This window comes from Silene latifolia, chromosome Y (assembly GCF_048544455.1).
Source record: "Silene latifolia isolate original U9 population chromosome Y, ASM4854445v1, whole genome shotgun sequence".
NCBI lineage: Eukaryota > Viridiplantae > Streptophyta > Magnoliopsida > Caryophyllales > Caryophyllaceae > Silene > Silene latifolia.
In genome coordinates this window covers 405,482,644-405,483,514 of record NC_133538.1, presented here as the reverse complement: position 1 = coordinate 405,483,514, position 871 = coordinate 405,482,644, and the positions used below count along the sequence as shown (strand labels likewise).

General features: G+C 44.3%; 1 non-coding gene across 1 annotated transcript; it reads right to left on the bottom strand.

The window, feature by feature from the left end:
• Window positions 1–321: 321 nt before the first annotated feature.
• On the bottom strand, window positions 322–428 carry LOC141636089 (small nucleolar RNA R71). Its single transcript, XR_012540726.1, has one exon. It is a non-coding gene; the product is annotated as a small nucleolar RNA R71 (small nucleolar RNA).
• Window positions 429–871: the final 443 nt, after the last annotated feature.

The window sequence follows — 871 nt, the reverse complement described above, 5'->3', positions numbered from 1 at the left end:
GCAACAGTTACCTACCCCTTCTACCGGTAAATTCGAGTTTCGTTCCTCTTACATTGATTTAGTGGAACGGAATCAGTTCGCGGGTCTACCCGATGAAGACCCCTTGAAACATATGGAAATTTTCACGGACTATTGCTGTTCAATACCTATACCGGAGGGGGTAACTCAAGATGAAGTAAAGGGGTTCATGTTCTTATACTCCTTGAAGGATTCGGCGCGAGATTGGTATCGCTACCTCGATAGAGTAGCAGCTGGAGTCACTGATTGGACGTCTTTAGCACTAGCCTTCTACAAGAAGTACTTCCCGCCTTCGAAGACTGAGGCCTTGAAGAGTAAAATCACGAGTTTTCAGCAAGGAGCCGACGAAGATTTTTGTGAAGCATGGGGACGTTTCAAACGTTTGGTCCGAGCTGTCCCTCATCATGGTTTCCAGCAATGGTACCTTTGCAATCTCTTTTATAATGCTTTATATGATGATTACAAAGTTATTTTGGATGCAGCTGCTAATGGTAGGTTCCAAAACAATACCGGTCAAAGTAAAGGTTGGAACACCATTGAGGAGATGGCAGTCCATAAAGCTGAGTTTGGAAGTTCACGTGGAAAGTCACGAAAGCAAAGTGAAGACATGACTGCTGTTGTGTCACTTATAACTTCCATATCTACCCGTCTCGAGAAACTCGAGACTTCTGAAGCTTCCAAAGGGAAAGTCGAAGTTCCAATTCAAAACTCGGATGAGGTCGAGAAGCTAAGGGAGATGGTCCAACTCCTTTTGGTTCAAGTAGCGAATATGGAAGCAGCCGGAATTGAGTCCTCACAGAACTTTGTGAAACAATTGGAGAATATGGAGGCTAAGCAAGCCGCTAATTCTTCA